Here is a 24,041-nt window from a genome sequence, read left to right as displayed (position 1 = left end):
AGCATAATCAGAAAAAGCAAACTGCCTACTGCACATAAGTAATAACAAACAACTTTTCCATTACTGCAGAGTAACAGCACATTATTTTTCTATGGGTCTTTTGGTACCTGGATTATTAAAAAAAATATTTTATGCATTTAAAATAATTACTTTAGGCCTTTACAATTCTTACACTCTTCAGTCACTTGCTCTTTCTTTCATGTCATAAATGTTAGAAGTTTTCGCAGCTTAAGCTCTAACTTTAGGTACAAAGTTGGAAGTATTTTGATGAGCATTGAGGGCTTCTTTTTGTTTAAAAGCATGACAGAATATGACATTCAACAAACTGAAAAGCCCACTTAGTACTTTAGACTGTTCTGATATGTTTTAGGACAAATAATTGTATGAAATGGTAAATACACAGCACCACCAGGGCACACAGCTACTAATGAAAAGCAGATAAAGAGCTTTCCAAGCCTTTGTCAGCAACAGTGAAACTAAAATAGTTTATGGAGAATCTAGAAGCTACTGCAATACTGTGAAACACTGCACAATAAGTATAATGGGAAGTTGCCTATAATTGGGTCTTATCTTTATTACATTTACCTTACTATCTTTATTTTATCCTCCTTAAAAAGGCTCCCTCAGATGCTATTCGGTTTATGTGCTACTAAAAAAATAATCAAAAAAGCCACCTATTCTGTGAGAAAAATTTTCAAATACTACTGTTACAAAGAATATATCAGGGAGGAACAATTTTCACTTATTTCATTAGCTAATCCTCTGCAAGAGAACCTCTATTTTCTAAGAGTAGTGATATTTAAGTTGATCATTCAAATTGAAATAATACATGCAAAAAGAAAAAACAAAAGGAAGAAAGCCCAAAATTCCAATGAATTCCAAGAAAACAGCCTTTTTTTAAAGCCTGAATGCAAGAGAAAAGCACAGAACAAAAAAACCTTATGTATTTGCCTGACATTTGAGTTTTCTTTGACAAAACTACAGCTATATTTGAGAAAGCTTTCCAGTTCACAGATCAATTCCATTTTTTGTTGATGTTGCAATAAATTTTAATTAAAAACAGTAACAAAAAGGAAAACATCAAATGCAGTTTTAAATAAAAGCCAGTAAAGAAAATAAATGCTTATATTACCACCTTCTACAATGATATTGGTGGAGGGAACAAAACAGGCTATGGAAAATGAGTAATAGCCACACAACTGCGATCACCGTACAACGTAAACAAATAAAGGAACATAGGGACAAACTTTCTAGTAGGGCTTGTTGCAACAGACTAATGGTTTTAAATTGAAAGAGGGGAGATTCAGTCTAGATATAAGAATGAAATTTTTTACAGTGAGGGTGGTGCACTGGCACAGGTCGCCCAGAGAAGTGGTGGACGAACCATCCCTGGAAACACTCAAGGCCAGGGTGGATGTGGTTCTGGGCAACCTGATCTAGTGGACGATGTCCCTGCTCATTGCAAAGGGGCTGGAACTAGATCAGCTTTGGAGGTCCCTTCCAATGCAAACTACTCTATGGATATTCTGTTTTCTGGCTTAAATTGTACACACCATCTCACAAGTAAACATGACTTGCAAGCTAAAAGTAGTCCTTTGAAGTTATTTTCATACATTTCTATGTGCAGTCTAGAACATGTCATTTTTAAAGAGTCAAAACTGAAAGAACTAGTAACAAGAGATCTTACTTAATAACACTACATGGTTGACATTCGGACAAATATTAAAAAAAGACATGAAAAAGATTCCTGCCTCTAGTATTTGGGGGATTTTCTCTAGTTTCATTACCTGCCTTGAGGTTTCTGGTCCTCCACCAGCTTCCAACATGGTTTAACATTTTGTTTTAAAAATTTAAAATAAAAGGGATTCTGTGGAGTTGCGTGATAACATTCACGCTTGATAACATAGCAACAGTCTGATAATAGAAAATTCAACTGGAAAAAGAATGCAACAATCTACTCATGCGAGAGTTGCAGACAGCCAGAAAACCAATTCAAAACCTGTCAGAATTTATTACCTGTTATTACAAAATGATAACATTGTCCTTTCTTGAGTTTGAAAGCCTGACGTGCATACATTTCTGGTGAAAAAATTTTGCTGTCAGTTTTCAATTATATCTATATAAAAATGATTGCTTACAGGCCAACAGCTTAATCTACAGCCATTTCGTATCCTACCTCTCAAAAGGAAGGAAGAAAACTACTTTTAGTTCACTTCAAAGTAAACTCCCCCCTTCTAAGTCCTACAATAGGATCCTAACGTTTCCAGAAAAATCATGGGATTCACAAGAAGCACATTAAGAGTTACTCCTTTCCTGGCAAATTGCTTCTCATTTCGTGAAACACTGCCAAATCTAACACTGACAGAAGAAACACTTCAGAACTTCAACATTTTTTAAAGTCTTTCCATTGTTTCAAATACGCTCTTAGAAACAAACATTTAACATCCACCGTATTACACTGTCTTTCCCAAGTCACAAACACTCCTAATTTTAAAAAACAGAAGTATTAAGTGCTGTAGCAAAGATTTAAAATAAAATAAGAGCCCAAATCTAGTCAAAGCGGTCAGACTGAAAAAAACACAAAAGGAAAAGAAAATGCTAGGCATCCACCCAACAGCTCCCACTGACAAAATATTCAGATTGAGATCTTCAGATAGCTTGTAGCACTAAACCATTTGGCAGCTCTCCTGCCTCAGTTCTCTGTATAAAGACCAATTTAAATCAGGGAAGAGAAGGCTACCACAAACAGAAAAAATAACCTACCTAGTTCTTCATGCCCCAAGCTAGACCTTTAGAACGGTAGAACTCAGGCCATTTGACACAAACCTCAGTTACAAGTAACTAATTTTAGAAGTGTACTGGAGAAAAAATAAATAAGTAAAATACGTTAAGTCTTCTTCTAAAGAAGGATTTAATCTTAAAGCCCACCAATCTGACCCTAAAAAGGGGCCAGTGCTCAGTGCCCCATTTGTTAGCATAGGTCTTCCCTCAACTGTGAAGAGAAAGGAAGATGGTAGCACACTTGCAAACTGTACACTCAAGTTCCAATTTCCATTTTAAACCCCTGATACACAATACAAATCAAATTTCACCACTGCAGCCAGACAAACTAACATGGCTGGTGTTGAACAAGGTGAAGCAATTTTTGCTTCTGTTCTCCATTCACTAACTCAGCTGAAAAAAAAATCTTGCCAATTAAAAAAGACCAACCAAGCAATCTATTAGACTGGGTTAGAAATCGGATGAGACCTAAATTCTCAGAGCTCGTGAGGAAGACAAGGTATCCACTTCACATGAATATGCAACCCCACACATCCAGGCTTCTATCAGGCAGAACCATCAACTTGTAGAGGTCTCCAGAAGTTGTTTGGTCCAACCTCCTGCCCACCACAGAGCCAAATTCAAAGTTAGGTTAAGCTGCTCAGGACTTTGCCCACTAGTATCTTCAACATGTCCAAGAATGGCAGGCCTGCAGCTTTTCTCAGCAACATACCCAAGTAACTCACCATTCTAATTATTTTATCTTTTTTAATACAATAAGAAATTACCTTGCTGTAACTTGTAACCACTAATTTCTCATCCTTTCAACACACATTCCTAGGAAGACCATAGCTCCATCTTCCCTAAAACATCCATCAGGTAGCTGAAGACAACAAAGAGATCAATCCTCAAGCTTCTGCAGGCTGAACAAACACACCTGATGCTTGGCAGACCCTCTGCAGCAGACTGCATTTGTCTCTCTCTTGTACTGGGGGACCCAGACCTAGAAGACCAAGCATCTAGCCTGCTAGCTGTGATTTCTGCTCTAATTCAGCAGAAAAGTGAGCCAAACCCAAAAGGTTTAGTCTCAAACCCACTATTCTGCCAGCTGCAGGCCAGAGCTAGTACCCCGTGTAACCAAAGGATGAGGTTCCTCAAACAACTCATGTGATGGTTTTGGTGTTGGGTGGGTTTTTTCATTTGTTTTGGTTTGGTTTTGTTTCTTGATAAGCTGGATTTCTGACAGATCAGGACAATGAAGTGACTTAACCTGGTCACAATTACTACATGGAATATAACAAAAGAAGCGAAAGGTGCAGAAACACCCAATATCTCACTGCCCTTCAGACAGGTGAACAAATAACATAGTTTTATAGCAAAAGCAATGCTAAAAACCTACAGCATATCCTCAATTTGCAAGGCTGTTAGCTCAACTACCGTGTTATTTTAATGCTAAAATAATTTTGTTGCTTGCCATGGCAGATTAAGAGAAGTGTTTTGATGAAGAACTATGCAAACATTCTGCAACGTAAGCAATGCATGGGCAGAAGCAACATAATTCAGATATGTTCACTGCTAACTTACAGCCTGACTGCAGCAGGAGTTGTGTGTTGGTGATACAAAATTACCCACAGCTCTGCCACCTATTAATTTACCCCGGATCTCAGCACAAGAGGTTCACCATTGGTTAAGGCTGCTTGAAGTTTCTAAACTGTAACAAGTATCTAAGTAAAATAAATTATATATGTGCATTTATAGTCCTTTTCTCACTTCTAGGCATTATAGACGCAGAGATCTCAGGTTGAAAATTCTGAAACTATCTGAATTGCACTGAAACCCATTACAGAGGTACACACTGGAACAGAAACAAAAAGGTGGGTTGGGATTTTTGGTTGGTTGAAGTTTTTTTTTAATCAATTACCTTTATATATTCTCAACAACAGCAGCTGCATACCGTTTTTCTGGGAATGAGTATATTTTTTTATTCAACGCTACACACATTTTCACATATAGCATGGGACATACTAAGTTGAGAAAACGCTAAGAAGAATTTGGCTACAGAATGCATGAGATGATGAAGTAATTTATTTTTACTATATATAGTCTTACTAAGAAAACGGGATACAGCATTCATTTTAATTTTTTGCTCTTAAGGTCAAATTTTATTGACTTTGAGGTAAACTCAATCTTCCCAAAAAGTTTATGTTTGGATTATAAACTTGTGGAGCAGACAATAACCAGCTGAAACTAGATTTCTCATGTTCAGGCTGAGGAGAAGAAAAATTCTCCAACCTGTACATGACACCTCAGCTGAGAAAGATAAAAGAGACAAAAGGCTCCCTGTAGCAAAACAGAAAGAATCAGTTTGGTCCCTTTGGTTTTGCAGGAGCTCATGAAGCAGCAGCAACACTCAGAAAGAATTTTCATCAGAAGATCCTCTCTGCAAGTGCTTCATTCTAACTAAAACAGCTGCAGAATTTTGACGCAGGACTCCTCACTTCAGCGAGTGATTGCTTTTATTTGTGGGAGGAGGGAGGGGAATAAAGGAATTCCTTTGATGAGAGCTGCACTGCTAACCACAACCAGGATCATTTTACCTCTTTTGCTACAAAGAGGTTACATGCCATGAAGAAAAATCCCATGATCTAACAGCTTTATTTTTTCTTTAAACAAATAATACAACTCCAACCAGTTTCTAGAGAAGATATTTTTGCAGTGGATTTGCTTTGTACATTTCACAGCACTCAATATGCAGCATTCATCATTTAGGCTCCCATAAATGTGGCACCTCATGCCCCTGCTGAGCCTTCCATGAACAAAGCTGTGCTTAGCTTTTGAAGGAAATCCAGTCATTATTTGTCTCGTATCTGTAATAGCATACGGGGGTGGGGGTGTCGGTCAACGGTTCTGGACACTGGATTGGCAGAATGATTTACAAACTGAACTGGGGGGGGCAGGGGGGACAGGACGGGACAAATCACCAAAAACCACAATAAAGATTTTTTTTTTTACCTGAAATTATTTATGCAGCCCCAGAGGAGTACACAAGACAACTTAATGACCCTACAGGAACAACAGATATAAGCTGACGTTGCTATATCTTTGCACTGTAACAACTACCGTCAATAAATATTCCACAGAGCATTCTATTCCAAAGTCAGCTTGGAACTTCAAATACAAACACAGTTCTATCATGAAAAACTTTAATGATATTCTCCCGCAGTTTGGTTGAGGTTGTTGCTATATTTTTTTTTCGGGTTCTTTTTCTTTAAATGGTGAAAGCTTTAAAAAGCGTGAACTAAGTACATAGCATTGTTCTGCCGAAGAACAACCGAGTACTGCTGCAGTGCAAACATTAAATGGAAATTATACAATCTTGAAAACATATTGCTTCAAATTGCTATTTTGTATCCATGGGAAGAGATGGGAAAACGAGCACAACACACAAACCCACATCTCCATGAAAAAGTAAATATTTCCATAGAATTTACATAATACTGTAAATATAGGTAGCAACTTGAAAAATGAGTAGACAATAAATGCATCAGATAATTACCTTTCTAGCTCTCAAAGAAACATTTTATGCACGTTTCCAGAAAGTCCTTATAAACACTGTTACAGATAAGCAAAATTAAACAGAGCCACAAGGATTCCTGATACCTAAAAATACTTAAAAGTTCTTCCCCAAGAAGTTCTTCTGCTTACTCGGAGCCAACCCAAACCCCCGAAATCCGCGAAAATGGAAGACGCTAGCCGAGGCAGTGTCTTTCTCGCATCTCGACTGCCTTCAACGGTGAAAACGGCCCCAAAACGCCCCGGCCGAGAAAAGAGCCTCAGGAGGTGAGCTGCGCGCCCCTTCCCCGGCCCCTGCGGAGGGCACCTCCCCGGGGCTCGCCCCGCCGAGAGGGGCAGGGCCAGCGCCCGGGCCAGCGGAGACTGGGCCAGGCCCGGCCCCGGCGCGCAGCAGCGGCGCTGGAATGCGGAGCCGGTAACCCGATCCCCTCCGCCCCTCCTCCCGCACCGCAGCATTTAGAAAGTCATTTAACCTCTTAAAATGGCATCCCGCCGCTGCCTGGCTGGGAACGGAGCTGCTCCGGTCCTCGCCTGAAATAGGAAGGAAAACTGTCCGGGATTTGTTCAGTATTTCTTCCCCGAGGCGAGGCGGTGCGAGGCGAGGCGGCGGGGCTGCGCCACCGCACGCTCGGAGCGGCCCGCTGCAGCCGAGGTACCGGTGGCTCCTCGTCACACCGGCATGCTGCCAGCCAACAGCAGCACGGCTCCAGAAACAATCACTTCTGTGTTAAACCATGAAGGTCTCATTTGTTCAGTTCATCTCCACCCCGACTCAAAATTCACCTGACTTCCACTAACCTTAGAAACGACCAGGCCTTACTCAGAAGCAAGGAATGTGTAAGAATAGTTCTTTCATCTAAAAAGCCTTGCATCTCAGAACCAGAACATTCATGCATACCAAGACAGATGGAATTTCATTCAAGAGACCACTTCACAAACCAAAGTGAAACAGACAACTTTGTTACAAATTCACTTAATTTTTTCATACTATATGCATATAGCTTATTTAGGGTGCAATGTCCTAAGTTTCAGGTCAATTACACGCACGCACAGAAATAACAAACAGCAAAGTTAACCCTCAAGGGAACACACGATCTGATTTTACAGATACAGATCTATTTTCTTTAAAAAATAAGACTCCTGTAACATGAAAAGGTTGTTGCAACTTGGAATAAGTGTTTTGCTCTGAACAAAATAGCCACAATTTTTGGCATTCTGAAATTACTGAAAAGACTAAAATACCATTATTCTACTAGATAAAAGACAGATTTGGGAAAAAATAACTTATCAATCATTCTAGTGATAGCACAGTGTAAGAAAAGAGTAACTTGAAAAAAAACATTTTTCCAACAGCACTAATTTTAACCATTAAACATACTACCAAATGCTATTATTCGATGAGGAACAGGAAAAAAAAACAGTCCTCAGGGTATCTTGGGAGGGTGCAAGTCTTTAGTCCATCAATGTGGCAATAAGGAGTTCACACTGACTTTCTCCTGTATGATTTCCATAGGAGGTGTTTTCTACTGTTGTTGGGCTAACTAAATATGACCTGGCAAAAGACTCATAAGGGTGGCAAATCTTCTGAACTCTCCCATGGGGAGAGACCCTTGGTCAGTGTACACCGTATCTGTGGCACCACTTTGGTGTAAAAAACATCCTACCAACAAAGGCTTCCAGAAACTCTTAACTATCATCAAGGTCTGGGCCTAGGTTTTTAAGGACTTGAAAACAGAAAATCAGAGCTGAGGTATCTTTAGATATAGGATTCTTCACTCATATAGTCTCTCCTGTACTGGTCCCCAACTATAAAAACAGGAACAAATTCTGGATGTTGAGATGTAGAACTGAAGCACTGTTTTCAGGCTAAAAACTCAGAATCTAGTAAAGAACGTCAAATACCACTACAATGGGGTCTTCCAAAAGATTTTAAATCTGAACACACACACACACACACCACACCCCCCCAAAACATCCCAAACCAAACAAATAAACAAAAAACCCCACCAAAACTAACCAACCCCAAAACCCTGGAGCACGCAGGATGAGTTTAAAAAAATCACCCTTATTAAAAAAACTACTATGAACATTTCTTAACCCTGGTTATTGCAGGTCAAGCATCAGAAGCACTAGAAGCTGGCTACTTTACCCTTACACTCTAGCCAAAGTAAATGAAGGGTTGTTTCTTTTTTTTTTTTCTTACGTATCAGAACAAAAATCCTACTCAGATACTTTTCTTACTTACAGAATATGAGCACTTTGAACACAAATATTTTTGTTTACTGCAACTGCTGACCTATATTTGCAAGACCTCATGTTATTTTACACAAGGCAAAATACAGTCATTTGGCTTGTATGCATCATATACGATACATTTTGTCTTTCAGATTATGCAAAACTGTATCTTCTAAACCTTTTCCTGAAGGAATCTCTCATCTACAGAATTTCTTTATGCATCATTTATTTCAAATTTAAAATCTGCATCTGATAAAAATTCAAATGAGAATCGCAACCTCTGACAGTATTTTTGTTAACTCAGCATTTCTCTATTAACCTCAAGGTAACAGAAAATGACCTGAACAGTCTTACAAATCATCAGTTATTTTTCTTTTAAAATATATTTAATAACACTTACTCAGTTGGAATAAAATTTATTCAAATTGTTGGTTAGAAGTGGAAGAGCAAGTATGTTTACGCATTAAAACTGAAGTTCAAAACACCATAATGTGATTACCTAACAGCTATTAAATGGCTTGCAAGAAGTTATTAGTGATGATTCTCTTTCAGAAGGTCTGCATAACAGTTCCACCCTTAGCATCCTCCCTATAGTTGTACTTTGTTGTGTCCTTTTTTAACATAAACTTCCCCCTCACTCCCACGGGTCATGTTTTGGTCTTAAGACCTATTATTGGGATATTTCACACAGGCACTATATATATGGAAAATTAAGACAGCCTTAAAAATACAAAGTAATCCTGAAGGCTTCAACGGAGGTCAACTGTGCTGAAAACAAAATAATATACACAATTCCTTGCTTCGAGGATGCACTGTATTCAAACAAAGCAGACACAAAACACAACTGTGATGTTCTACGAGGACATTCACAAGTGCCTTTAGTACTTCAGTTCAGCACAAGTTTCATGACAGCAGAGATTACAACCAGTCACTGGAGGAAGGGGGCAGCTCCCACATGAAAAAACAAAGACCAAACTGAACCAAACAAAATCCTAACTCATGTTGCCGATGGAAATGAACTGTAACAAATGAACAGCAGTGCCAGGAAATATACCTGCTTATAATAATTTTAATGGTTTTCACAATTATAACCTTCTTTGAAAGCTACAGACCACGTATCACAGAAAAAATATGTGCATGGTGAAAAAACAATTATGCTAGAGACACAAAACAGATTACACAAAGTACCGTTAAAAAGGAATACTGAAATGGAAAATGTCCTCTAACTTCTCTTAATTGTACTACTCTTAGGTGCACGAGCAATATAGGGCTTGGTGGGTATCATTCTAAAAGAAGCATCCTTGTGAGCACACCTCATTTCATGTGAGAAATGTGACAGTTAACATCAACTGTTTTAGCAAGTGCCACTTTATAGACACCAATCCCTAACGTACCTGTGAACAGTCACTCTGTGCATCTAGACAAATGAAGCTATGCCTATGCAGTATGCTTTCAAGAGCAGAGAAACTCTTCTGAAAGATGCGTCAACATTTCTGTTTTAAATAAAGTTATTTTTACAGTATATTTTTAGAAACTTGCATTCTAAAATAAAATTAAAAACTCAACAGTACTGTCAAGTTTGTCTGCATTAAAAATATTTCCTAATACCTTCCAAAAGCACAAGTCCTGGATTATAATGCTTCCTGAAAAAAAGGAATTCAGTGCAAAAGAGCAGCATTTGGCAAATCCAGCATTTTTAAAACCAACTGAATCTGCAACAAGCGGTTTATAGAGAATCTGTTTTCTGTTCCAGTATAATGAGTTCAGTAGGTGGAGGAGTGTGGACTGCAGACATACTAATATATAAACATGTGGCTGCATCAGTACTCCTATGACCTTGCCAGACATTTTAACACTGTATTTTTAGATTACTCTCTCATACCAACTGCAGTGTTAAGATGGCATTTAATTCCATTATGTCCATTGTCAGAAAGCTGGTCTTCTGCTTCAACTGCAGCAGTCCTCTCAAAAATACATTTTAAAAGGGTGTATTTAATTCTCAAATATATTTCCCCGTTCACAGCCATGAGCCAGCTTTGTGTGATACATAGAAAGGAGTATCCGTATTTCACTTGCTAGATGCTGTGTCACTTTAAGCTCCTTTTGACCAACTCTGTAAAACTCCTTGGATATGGAAATAGCACACATGTTGTTATATCTGTCCCTGCTATATAAAGATTTTTATTGTGCCTTCTAATAAAGCCTAGGTAACATAAGGAAAACAGAAGAAAAAAAACTCAGCTGAATTGATCCCTTCTGTTATGGCAGTGATGCCAAACACACACCTATGGTATTTCTGGTTCTTATACCTCAAGTGATTCTTTAATCTCAAATTTTCCCCTTCATTGTGGGGTGGGGGAAGTCATCACATATCAAACAACCTGCACCATGAGCAACAGACCTAGGAAGGCCTGGTTTACTACAGATTTGTTTTCTATTTTGGTCTATATCTTTTCTCAACTAGATCCAGTATGATTTCACTTTCCCTGTCCTTTGCAATATATCCATTTCCCTACTCAACACACATACTTGTCTAACCACAGTTCTCTCTCCCTTTCCCTCCCATGTCCTCTGGTGCCAAACAACTCAACCCAGTGGCTGGACAGGATGTGCATACTGACTTCCCCTTTTATCAGGCATAACAAGCTTACTGAACACTTCTGATCACAACATCATTCACCTCCAGGGACATTAACACAGCTCAAGACCTTTGAAACCGAAACAGTGTGACATCTACTCCATTATCTTACCAGACACCTAATCTTCAAGCCTGCTGATACATGCAGCTTGTCTTTGAAGTTTTAGGTACTAGGAATTTGCCAAAATCCAAAACTTCACATACTACATCAGGAACACAAAAACTTAAAACTACAAAATGAAGGACACAACTGCAAAGGGAGAAGGGCAAAGAGGAATGTGCAGATGGCAAAGTAAAGATTCTGCTTGTCCTGGGTTCAGCAGTAGCAGTCATGTTTCTCCTCCTTGGTAGCTGGTGCAGTGCAGTGTTTTGACTTTCGGCTCGGGAACAGAGCTGATAGAGATGTTTTGGTTTGGCCAAGGACTTTGTGAGCCTCATGCTCTGCCAGGGAGGAGGGGAAGCCGGGAGGAAGCAGAGACAGGACACCTGACCCAAACTGACCAAAGAGCTATTCCATACCACAGCACGTCATGCCCAGGATGTAACTGGGAGTTAGCCGGAAGGGCTGGGAGACTGCAGGGTTGGAGGAGGTATCGGTCGGAGCTTGGTCGGGCTTGGGGGGCGAGTTATCGGTCAGCGGGTGGTGAGGTGTTGTATTCTGTTCCCTTGTTATTTCCTTTATCATTATTATCATTGGTGGTAGCAGTAGTGATTTGTGTTATACCTTAGTTACTAAACTGTTCTTATCTCAACCCGTGGGAGTTGCATTCTTTTCGATTCTCCTCTCCGTCCCTCCGAGAGCAGGGGGAGGGCAAGAAAGGGGGAGAAGTGAGTGAACGAGTTGCCTGACTGGGTTTAAACCATGACACTGCTCAACCCATTTTTGCTTCGGGGAGGGAGGATATACTCAATATAGAATCATAGAATCGTTAGGGTTGGAAATGACCTTAAGATCATCTAGTTCCAACCCCCCTGCCGTGGGCAGGGACACCTAATGCTAAATCATATCACCCAAGGCCTCGTCCAATCTGGCCTTGAACACTGCCAGGGATGGAGCATTCACAACCTCCCTGGGCAACCTATTCCAGTGCCTCACCACCCTAACAGGAAAGAATTTCCTTCTTATATCCAACCTAAACTTCCCCTGTTTAAGTTTTAACCCGTTACCCCTTGTCCTGTCACTACAGTCCCTAATATACTCTAAGAAGTTAGAAAGGATCACTATTATTCAAGCTAATAGAAAGAAGTGTTCCAAAATGTGTAACACTCCCAAACAGCAGCCTTGCCCACAAGCACACTACACTCGAACTAATCTGTATTTGGAACGGGCACTCTTGTTCTGCGTGCCAACACTGGCACTTGGTCTGCCCCCACAGTTGCAGCTACAATGGCAAGAAGTGAAGCCTATTACCAAAAAAAAAATGTTGGCTGTCAGCCTGTTTAAATTCCTACAGCATCAGAGGACTGACAGCCAGTGCTGTTGTAAAGGAAAAGGCAAGGACCCACAAGGGTGACATTAACAGGGAGTAGAACTGGCCCTTCGAGTGTACCCAGCTGCTAGGCTTGCTTATCTGTAGCACAGAACGGCCCTCTTCATCTTCTTGCTAGTTAAGTTACTCATCTAGCAAATTTTCATTGCAGACATCAATGGATGTCTACCTGGCTACACTGCTCCTAGTCCTTAGGAAACTGTATTATCAGTCTTTCCACACTAAGCAAAATAAAGTACCCGAACAGAAAATGTTCCAGATAAAGCAGACAGTAAAAACATGTTACTTCATGTTTGATGGCAGTATCATTAAACCAAATGCAACAAATGTGTCAATGAAGGCAGCTGGATGCCAATGCAATATAAAAAAAAAAGCTGTAGGCGTTACAGACATTACTGAATGTAACAGCAGAGGAGCTGACATGCCTGGGTGTGTGTAGGTGTGATAAAAGGCATACGAATTAGCCTACTGCACTGGAGCAGATGTCTAGCCAAGCACTGTTTGCAACACCGCCTGCTATCAGACCAGTTGTGAAAGAAGGAAGAATAGAGTCCTCCCTTGCTCCATCCAGAAGCCTCTGTAGTTCCTGACCTACAACTGCACACGATAACTATGCTATTTCCATGAGCAGACACATCCTTCAACAGATCTGTGTGGTCACCAACCTGAACAGCACCTTCATCCCCAGCCACATACTCTGGCAGCATCTCTTCAACTAAAGTATTCTCAGTGAAAAAGGAAACAAATTACGTATTTTACTGTGCTTGTAACTTGCCATACCCTTACACATGGAGGGGGAAAAAAGAAAAAAGTAGTGAAAAATTATTCTTTACCAGTTTCTTATTTTCATTGAAGGCTTGGTAAATTACCACCACCATTTCCTTCTCTGCTGTTTCTCTTGCCCTGACTCAAGATGCCAGAGTCTATTCAGTACTGCATCCCATTTGTACTGCTGGGGGAAGAAATAAACCAAACCAAAACAAGTACAACAACAACAACAAAAAAAACCTTCTGGTTTTAATGGGATTGTTGAAATTGTGTTACTAAAACTATGTAACGTGCTTGTCCATATATAATGAATGTGTACAGCTGCATAATCACATTTTCTAAAAACCTTACAATTACTCTATAGATTGCTGCTTCAAAATTGGCTTAAATTTATTTAACACTGTGCTACTTCTAGAAGAGAAGTACTCCTCCTCCTCTTTCCTTACTCCTCATATGGTATCACAGTGAGCTGGAACTTCTGAAAATCCTGGAGTTATTTACAGGGTTAGTTTTCAGCCAGGTTAGCAAACAAATCCAACCTTCCACCTGGCCACAAATACACAAATACAAAAGTGTCAGCAGAAACACAGCCAAAGGGAAGAAAGAAGGGAGAGTTTTAAATGCCGTAAGCAGATAGGTGCAATCTGAAGTTAGAGATCCATAGCAAAGAGCTGCTTGGAAAATTATCCGAGGCCTCCCCACGTGTTAATACCTAATTTAGAGCCTACTGCTGGTTTTCCTCTGTCTTAATTAAATTACATTGCACTTACAGAACCTCATCTGATATTTTATCATCTGGGCATTCAGTACTGCTACAACCAGTTCACAACATCCGTATTAGCTACAAGTTTCACCACCTCACCATCCACTCCCCTTTCCACACTAGTTCCAAACACAAGGAACAGAACAGGCCCTGTCACTTGCTTCCAGAGAGGCTGTTAGCACCTCTCTGCCACAGGGGTACCTGCTGATTTCTTCCTGGGAGCCCAGAACTGGCCAGTGTCTCCCAGATATGTCTCACCAGTGCCAAGCTGAAGGGCATCATCCCTTCTCTTTAACCTGCCCACACAACACACTAACAGAGCCCATGAGGCTGCTGGCCCTCTTACCACAAAGGCGTTTGCTAGCTCATGTTCAACTTGTTGCCCAGTATGACCCCCGGGTCCTTTTCTGCAAAGCCGCCTTCTAGGCAGTCAGTCCCAACACATGTGGTTATTCATCCCCAAGTGCAGGGTTTTGCATTTCCCTTTGTTGAACTTTATGAGGTTCCTCTCTGCTCCCCTCTCCAGTACATCCAGGTCCCTCTGCATGGCCACACAGCCACCTGACCTATCAAACACTCTTCACAGTTCTGTATTGCCTACAAATTTCTGAGGGTGCACACTGTCCCATCATCCAACTCATTCATGAAGATGTCACACGCTAGTGGTACTCAGCATTGACCCCTGGAGCACACTGCTAATGAATGGTCTCCAGCTGGTCTTCACACCGCTGATCGCAACTCTATGAACCTTGTAGCACATCCAGTTTTCAGGCTATCTCAATGTTCATTTGTCTAGTTTGTACTTCCATCAGTTTGTTGATGAGGATGTTACAAGAGACACTGCCAAAGCCTTACTGAAGTCAAGATAAACAATATCCACTGTTCTCCACTCATTCCCTGAATTGGTCATTTCATCACAGAAGGCTGTCAGACACCTACCAACATCACCCGTGCTGCTCATCCTGACCCGTAAGCTCTCAACTGACTCCTCACCCACTCAAAAGACAGAGCTCCATAAATTCCCATGGTGCTCTTGAAAAGAAAAAAAACAACACCCTGCACCCTTTGCCATCCCAGCCTGTCCTTACTGCAGTTGCTCCAAGTACACACAGTAAAAATATCTTCCCGTAAATAACTACTTCTTTCAAAACCAGATACACTTCATAAACAGTATTCAACATTTCTGAAAACACAGGACATTTATCTTACATAACCTCAAGCTTTAAAATTTGACTTAAATTCTTCGAAGCAAGAGTCACCATGGTTATCTTTTTACAGACCAAAAACATCCTGGGCTCTTACACTAAATCACCCTTTACATCAGCACTCAAACCAATCCCTGCTCAAAGACCCGCTGTAACATATGTACATCTCGGTACCAACAGGTAACTCTGATGCATGCCACCATCATCAAAACAGTACGAAGAAAAGAAGAACACAAAGGAAAATGTAAAATTATACCTTTTATAACTTACTTAAGAGAATTTCTCTAACTAAAAGAGTTTAACATTTTAAGATACTGTATAAAAACATGCTGTGGACATAAAAGTATTTAATGTGCATTACAGTCTCAACCAGCCCCCGGTTATTAGGAAGAAGCTTCCACATAGTGGTACAATGCCAGTCATCTGTTGCAGACTGTCATGCACTTTCTTCTGGAGCAATATCACTGGCCATTGTTGGAAGCAAAACACTTAAGGGATGTTTCCTCATTCATAACATTCTTTTCACAGCAGTGCACCCTCATATGTTTCTATTTGGTTACTTTTCCTGTAATCAACCTCACCTCCAAAATCAAGTCAACAGAAATTAAAAGATTCTCATGAAGAACCATCAGGAAAGAAAATCACAGAATCTCACTGCAGTGCACAACCGTACGTACCACAGATGGTTAAGGACAAAGAAAATTCTAACATGAGCTCACCAGCTTTTCCATACACCTCTGCTCTCCCCACCACCATAGTTTCCCAAGGCTGTTACCAAAAGCATTACAGAGAGATGTAAATATTATACAACAGTATTTGAAACTTTTAGAAGAAGTTGACTAATGCCATTTCTGCAGCAGAACCTCTGGCTAAGGAATGCACAGCTGCTGAACAGATGTGTAATTTCAGCATTTAGATTCCATTATTTTAAGGGTGACTTTTTTTTTTCTAGATGTTTTCAGATTTTCTATTTCCATCTGTTTTTTGACCTCCCTCAGTTTAGTCCCCTCCTTTCTGTTTTAGTCAATTATACCAAAATAATTTTCTAAATTAGAAACATCTCTGCATTTAAAAACTTGCGAATTTGAAGAGAGGTGGGGGAGTGAAGCAGGGCCAGGGGTGGAACAAAAACAGACAGCTCAACAGAGGCTTGGTTTTGAATAAAAACTGTCCTGTCTGGGTCAGGTTTTATTTTACAGTTCCTGGTTTAACCCAAGCTGGTGAGTCTCCAACTGCATTCCTTCCAAGAAATTTTAAGAGCAGGAATCTGAAGAGTATCAGTTATATGGGAATGTTCCCATACCTCACGAGAACCCTCTGCCCTAACTTCTGAGTAGGACAATCCAGGTTTTGATTCTTTGTCTTAGAGTTTTAAGTTAAACAAAGTTGCAAGCTTCAAAAAAAAAAAAAAAAAAAAAAAAACCACCATGTACCAGGAGTTTTACAAAACATACAGAGATTAGTGTTAACCAGTACCTATGGTTGTCAACTTAAATCAACTTAGTAAAGAATCAATTAAGGCAAAAGTAGGAAAAAAATATATATAAAAATCCAAATGGAGTTAGCATTGTTCAAAAAGAAGCTTCTGTTCCTCTAACCAAAGTAGAGGACAGGACATACAACACTATCTGTCTGAAACTCTGGCCCACACTGTAAGTTTTAAAGAAGAATTATCACTAGGAGGATCACTGGTTCAGCTCAGCAAGTGTGACATATCAGCTGCAAAACCTACTGAATTTTTATTGTAGTTTTATACTCACAATAAAAATTTGCCTGGGTGAGAAAGGGCACAGTCTTCAATCCCAGTGAATAACATGCACTCCAGAACACTGCTACAGAAAATTTTCTGTAGAATATTTTCAGGGAAAAAAAAAAAAGAAAAGAAAAAAAGAAAAAGAAGGTTGTGAACTAGGAAATATAGAAAATAGAATTAAAAAAAATGCATCAGTACATAAAATGAAAAAAATACTTTTTTGTTCTGTGGGATTTATTGTTTGCTTTGTCTTTAAGAGAAGAGACATTCAAAACAAGTTTCTAAAAAGATACTTTAAAGCAATGCAAATAAAAGTCTTAATAAAACCTCCCTTATCATCTACCAACAGAGAAATTTCTGCTTAGCACTCAGTACCACTACTGAATTTTTTATTATTGCTAAAATCCCTTCAATAACATGACCAGAAGACAGTCCATGTTTTGGGTGTTGATCCTAAGAAGAATGGCTGCACCTCACAAGCTGGCAATGCCCTCCTGTGCCCTGTCCCAATCCCACAGTATAATTAACTCGGTTGTCCAAACCAGTGTCTGACAACTGCAAGGCTTGCCCTTCAGAGAGCACAGAGAAGGGTACAGGAGGGTTTCTGAAACCTTCTCCAAGACATTTCTAAATTAAGAAAATTGTATCTGAGCTTATTCACCACTTGTATATCCCTGAAATTCTGACTCTAAGCACATAATGTACCCATTTCCACAACAAATCTTTCATGGTCAGAATATTAATTCTCTGCAGAAGCAAAGTCTCTAATGACTTTAGTCCTCCAGAAGTTATGTGGGTTCTACCCATTATTTCCAGTAAAGCTTGGGCTCAGGCTCTCACAGAGGAAGTATGAAGGTCTATGAACATTTTTAGGTTTTCTCCAAACAAAGAAAAACTTTTAACAGCAAAAAGACAAGAGAAGATCAAATTTAGACCATTTCAACAGCTGCAGCAGTGAAAAGGAAATCACTTCCATGAACCAGGTCTGTATCCTGGTACATACCTTCTAAGACTTTTTTTGATATTTCTCTGACTTATCCCTGCTACATCTGCTTGTATTTTTATCAGCCAAAACATGGCAAGATTGATAGTTTTCTCCTTAAGATAGTGAACTGAAAGAATACAGGCACAATGTATTGCTAGTTGCTTCCACATTTTATGCTAAGAAAGTTGACTGAAAGCATCATGTAAAGCAATTGAGGATACATAAAATTTATTTAATTTTTTTTTGTAAAAAGCATTGCTGCTGTTATATGATGCAAATTAAACAACAGTACTTCGGTGCTGTGTTAGTAATACTGATTTTTTTTCTCCTTTAAATGCACAGCCAACTCATCACCTACTGAAATCATGCTTAAACCTACTATATTTTCCTCTGTGTTTTGGGAAATTCTATTTTGGAGGAAAAATGAGCATCAGAGCATACAGCCACATGCTGCAGGTATTCATGCTATGAACGACTACTTCACATATTTTGTCTTATCAGAACCTTATAAAACACTTAAAGTCCATACCCTTCAGCTACTCAGAACACCTCTCCCAACCCCGAATACAACCACCACTGAATCCAGTACAGATAGCAGACTCGGCTGATGACTACGGAAGAGCTTCATCAAGTCAACTGTCTTCAGTGTAACAACAGATGTCCCTGCAAAAAGTCTGAGGTGGTAACATACTGGACCTTAAATAGGGCTTTGCCATTGCTTCTCCTTTCATCATACATATACAATCTACGAATATGATCCCAATCATGAACAAGGGCTAATTTTCCTACTTTTATACTTTCAATTTTATTTACCATATATAAAATGAAAATGTGTATTATAATCATAAAGCAGCAAACCTAAGCGAGAAATTCAAATTAAATGGGAAGGCAACTACAAGATACTGAATAGAAATCTGGCAAGAAATAAAACTATCTGGATGGTAAGCCTAGAACAGATTGACCATATTTTTTATACCATTTGTGTACAGCTGAAAGAACAAAGTCATAACCAGAAGCTCATGCAACTTATTACCACAATAAAATTCACAGGCTTCTTAATATATCAAACATACAGTGACCTGAAATGTTTGTGTCATGATCCCAACACAATGAATTTCAAAATACGTATTGAGGAGATATTGAAGACTAGAAGACTAATTATTCTATTTTGCTTTTCAGGGATAGTAGGCATAAAATGCACCTAGTATGTTCCATAAACACAACCCAGTGAGGTGCTGGGAAGACCATTCTGGCAAGTTAGCAGCTTGTGCCCTAGTTTATTAGCCTGGTCAACTGCAGGTTACTTATTTGTATCAAAGTAAACCTCTTGAGGATTACATACGCAGCATACAAAGTACTGAGATGTTTCTGAACTGAATCCCTCACAAAATGGCTACCTTCATTTATCTTCTCAATAAGAGCATTCAGAACATTAAAATGTTTTCTGTACAATGAAGACAAATAAGGTCACTTTTTGAACTTTCTGCCCAATTTTAAGGATCACCTATTTCAGTCTCCATACTACATTCAAAAGATACTATATAGCAAGTTACATTTTACTTTTGTTTTCAGTTTTAAACATTTTTCAGAATAAGTAAAACTACTTATCAAAGTAGTCAAAAAATATCAAACCCTCAACAGATTTCACAGCAACTTTTAAGGTGCTGCAAGAAAACCAGGCACAAAGGAACTCCTTGCTTTCCTTTTAAAGCACTAAACATTGCAGAAGACACAAAAGACATGCCCGGGGACCATCAGAATGAGTGTGGTGGGGTGACTGCAGAGGGTTCTGCAGATCTGGTCCAAGAAAGGAACAAGTGGAACCACTAAATCAGAAGCAGCAAAAGGGAAAGTTTGCTGTCAGACCACTGAGCACATGCACTCTGTATCTGCCCCCAAGTCCTGCATTTTGGAAATACCAGCAAGTGAAGCAAGGCTGCAAGTACTCCATCTGCACACACGTACAACTCTGACATGCTGTATCTTTAAAATTACTGACGACAGTAAGGCAAGTGAAGAAAATTTGAGACTGAAAAAGAATGTCCTCTTCTTACTATGCAACCAAGAAATAGTAGACGCCTTCCCAAATATCTAGCTAGAAAGGACAGATCTGCAACTCATCTTCAACATAAGCAAGGGAGAAACATACACTTTTGTAACACATTCCCTGCCACGTACTGTCTGGTCTCATTCATCCATCTATGCTTTTCAACAATTTACCAAAACAGTCACTGCAGCAACGTGTGTCAGACCTTTACCTGCTCTTGGAAAGAGGTACTGCCCCTCATCGTAAGTTACCAGCCCCAACAACGACCAAAAAAACAAAATAAGGTGTGTTTTTTCCCTTTTGTTTGTTCTCTTCTACAGGCTTCGGACAAGATCAGCTTGTTTCTTTTGGAAAGCCCGCTATACCAAAAAATTACTGCAAGCACTAATATCAGTTCTTCGATCCCTTCTGTAAAAAGAATGTACTTGGATCCTCCAATCTATATATTTGTGCCACAGAGTTTCTTTGAAAGAAACAGTTCAAGAGATATTCCATTAATTCAGTTATTTAATATCACTATTTTCAAAACACTGTTTCCTTTTAAAATATTTAGGACGTAGTTTAGTGGTGGACTCTGCAGTGCTAGGTTAACAGTTGGATTTGATGGTCTTAAAGGTCTTTTCCAAGTTAAATGTCTGTAGAATATAGCCTGCACTGATTTGTCATTACATAAATATAATTCCATTAATATTTAGCAAGTCCTTCCCCAGGTTTTTCTGTTTGTTTTTTTGGGGTGTTTTTTTTTGTTGGGTTTTTGTTGTTGTTGTTAATATTGCATAGCCACAGAACCTGTATATTACTTCTTGGAGGACAAACAACATATTATCATTATTGCCGATTTTAAAACCAAGTAATAATAGTAATAAGATAATCAATTTAAAAAAAAAAAAGCCCAAATAAAAAAAAAAACAACAAAAAACCAAACAACACAACACCCCACCAACAACCCGAACCGAAAACAAAAACAAAGCAAAACAATTTATCCACTAATATGTTGCCTCTCAGAACCCTGGGAAGTAGATAAAGCTATTGCTTGCTTCTCCAAAATCTTTTTCTCTTTGTAATGCAATACTTCATGACATTTCATACATCAGTAATGCTCATCTATGACAAATGCATGTCCATTTGGAAAGAAGTTAGCAGACACTGTTTACTGCACATCTGAACACAAGCCATACACAATGCTAAACACGATCATTATTTTGTTAGCCCTGACTTGGAATAGTTCAATAAACACACCAACTCCTATAAAGTTAATTACTTTGGTTACATGGCTTACACTTTAGATCCTCAATTCCTGAACGCTGGTATCCCAAAAAAACATATGTTGTTTACACAGTACCATATTCAACAGTTTTAATTCTCATAATGAAGCACACAGTTCTCACTGCAAGGATCCATACACTGACTTTAAGAAACGCTATGCTCCAGCTACATATTGTTTTAGTAAATACTTATTTGACCAATGAATTCCAAGTAACATGCTATTTCAGACTAGAAGTCAAAGCCTACCAGGCTGTATGTCTCTGTATAAATATATACAAAACACATACATAACAAACGATATGTGGTGAATAACCTAAGAAAAAACTACAAAACAAGCAAAAGCACAAGAACAAAGAACAAATACTTTGCCAGCAAAAATTTCATCCAGATTGCTACAAATGCCACAACATGGGGTATTTCTGGCTAGGGACTGGATAAAGTATCTGAATATAAACTGCTTTCATGTTAACGTTTTTTATTCCAGGACTAGGTTCTACTACAAACCAGGCAACTTTTGCAATCTAGCAGTCTTCCTTGTCTACTAAAGGAGCTTCTCTATTCCTATACATAACAGGTCTGAACAATCCCTACGACACTAACTCGATAAAAGAACTCAAAAATTAAGTACCTGTCCAGAGAAAACAAAAAATGTAAATCAGAACCCGAATCAAGTTACACTAGGAAGAACCATCACAAAACTTTCGACACAAAGTAACAGGCAACTGGTGAATGAAAATACCATCATTTACTATCATTCCCTGCGGCTGCATTTCGTCTTCGTCAAAACTGATTGAAGGGTGGTAAAGAACCATTTATGTTTTTAAACCCCATTCAACAGAATTTGTAATCAATTACGAAAACATCGCACTTAATCGGTGCTCAACAGCACAATCCTCTATGACTAAGGTATGCGCGATGATCTGGGTTTATTTTTCCTTCAGGTTTTCATTTCACATCGCTAAACGGTAACAGACCCAGGAAGCCGTCTTCCTATAAAAGGAAGATGAAGCACCTTATTCCTCGCACCCTCCCCACGACAGCCGCTGCCGCTCGCTCCGGCTGGGCTGCTCGGCACCGAGCCCGGCATTACAACACCAGGGGAGCAGACGCGGGGGAAGGGAGCGCACGGCGAGAGGACTCAGCGCAGGCTGCCAGGCGGCCCGGCCCCGCCAACGCCGTGCCGGCGGCCCCCGTGCCCACGCAGGAAACCGCCGGCCCCGAGCAGCCCCTGCGCCGGCGCGGCGGCCGCCAAGCCTCCAGCGGGCCGCCGCCCGACCCCCGCCAGCGGCCCCGGGCCCAGCTGGGGAGGGGAGAGGCAGCGCCCCCAGCGCCGCCGCGGGGCAGGGCTGTGGGAGCTCACGGCCCCCTTGAGAAGAAAGGCCGGTGGGGTAGAACCGCCGCCAGACAGGGAACCCGCCGCAGTGGGTGTTCGCGTTCGACGGCGCTGCCCGCGGCCGGGAGGCGGAGAGAGAGCCCCGGGGGCAGGAGGGGGCGCAGACCCTGCCAAGCACCGCCGGGGGTGGAACGCCCGACGGCGAGAGGAACAGCGCCCCGCGCCCCCCGGCCGGGCGAGGGAGGGGCGCGGCGGGCTGCCCGGGACGCCCCGACGCTCCTCAGCCGCACGCACACACTGCCGCGGCCTCCGCGCCGGAAGGGTAGCCCAACCCGCCCCGGCCTCGCACTCACCGGCGGTCGGTGCTCCTCATCCTCCGAGGCCGGAGGGAAAGCGAAGGTGGAGGGGGCCCGCTCCCCGCCGCGCTCCGCAGACCGTTTCCGGGGCCCCGACGGCTCCGGTGAGACGGGGGCGAAGGCGGGTGCCTGTGGGGCGAGGGCGGGACGGCGCGGCCCGGGCTCGGCGCAGGCTCCGTCCCGGCAGAGCTCCCAGCGCGGCGCGGGGCGGAGCGGGCAGGGGCCGGATTCCAATCACTGCAGCCGGCGGCCTCGGGCGCGCGCACGGCGGGGGCTGGGAAGGGTAGGCGAGAGCGCGCACGCGCGCAGCCGCCGCAACGGCCGACGTCAGGCGTCCTCGCGCGGCCCCTCCGCCTCGCTGCGGCCCTCCCCAGGGGTGCCGGGCGCGCTCCCCTCTCCCCGCGGCCGTCGGCGCTGCTCAGAGGGGCCGGGTGACGACCGCCTGCTTTCCACCGCCTTTCCATCAACACGTGCCGTGGGCGGGAGGGCTGGCGGGGCATCCCGGGAAGAGCTGGCCGGGAGGAACTAGCCGGGCCTGCTTTTCCTCCCCCGGAGTCCCTCCTCGGGCGGGAGCGCAGGCCGCAGCCAGCCGCCGCCTGAGTGAGCTTGTCGCTAGGTTCTTTTCCCCGCTCGGGCACCCGCCCACCGCCCGGGGACCGAGACGTTCTCGTACCCGCCGCCACCGGGAACCATAGAATCGACTAGGTTGGAAAAGACCTGTAAGATCATCAAGTCCAACCTTTACCTCAGGACTGCCAAGTCCACCACTAAATGGTATCACTGAAGGCCTCGTCTGAAAGTTTTGATCGCTTGTAAAGGTGGCGATTCCACCACTTCCCTGGGAAAAAAGAAGTGGTAGGACCTTTTCC

General features: G+C 41.4%; 1 protein-coding gene across 2 annotated transcripts in view; it reads right to left on the bottom strand.

Moving 5' to 3' along the window:
• The window catches only part of BMPR1A (bone morphogenetic protein receptor type 1A), an 81,364-nt gene extending 57,987 nt beyond the window's left edge, over positions 1-23,377 (bottom strand). For both annotated transcript variants that reach the window (XM_061449332.1, XM_061449339.1), the window contains exon 1: positions 23,170-23,377. The gene's annotated coding sequence lies outside the window, so the exon portion shown is untranslated. The remainder of the gene's footprint in view (positions 1-23,169) is intronic.
• Positions 23,378-24,041: the final 664 nt, after the last annotated feature.

This window comes from Pezoporus flaviventris, unplaced genomic scaffold, assembly GCF_033815535.1.
Source record: "Pezoporus flaviventris isolate CSIRO_AGI_PZ_B2104156 unplaced genomic scaffold, CSIRO_AGI_Pfla_v1 ptg000001l, whole genome shotgun sequence".
Classification (NCBI taxonomy): Eukaryota; Metazoa; Chordata; class Aves; order Psittaciformes; family Psittacidae; genus Pezoporus; species Pezoporus flaviventris.
The sequence above is the reverse complement of the archived record's forward strand: the minus strand, read 5'-3'. Positions and strand labels throughout refer to the sequence as shown.